Source organism: Scylla paramamosain, chromosome 40 (assembly GCF_035594125.1).
Source record: "Scylla paramamosain isolate STU-SP2022 chromosome 40, ASM3559412v1, whole genome shotgun sequence".
NCBI lineage: Eukaryota > Metazoa > Arthropoda > Malacostraca > Decapoda > Portunidae > Scylla > Scylla paramamosain.
The window spans coordinates 9,498,116-9,498,451 of NC_087190.1; positions in this window are offsets into that span (position 1 = coordinate 9,498,116).

A 336-nucleotide genomic window follows, 5' to 3' on the forward strand; every position below is an offset into this window, starting at 1 on the left:
AGGTGCGATGCGCGGGAACTAAGGTGCCAACTCGGCTTTATTGTATAACATTGTAAACGCATCGCTGCCTCTCACAAGTACTGTATGAAATACTATCCTACAGCAAGTTTTCCACTGCATTACACTCATCAGTAGAATGGGTGTTGGTGTTGTGCACATGGCAGTATTTAACAGTTACACCAGAAGATGTGGTAGCATTTCCTTGAGTGTTGCTGCTGTTAACTACTCGGTCAGCCACTGAGGTCCTCTTAGGACAAATAGCACCATCATTCCCTTGCTCTTGAGGCTGGAACTTAACCCATTTTCTCCTAGCGTTGCCGAAGGCTGAGGATTGAC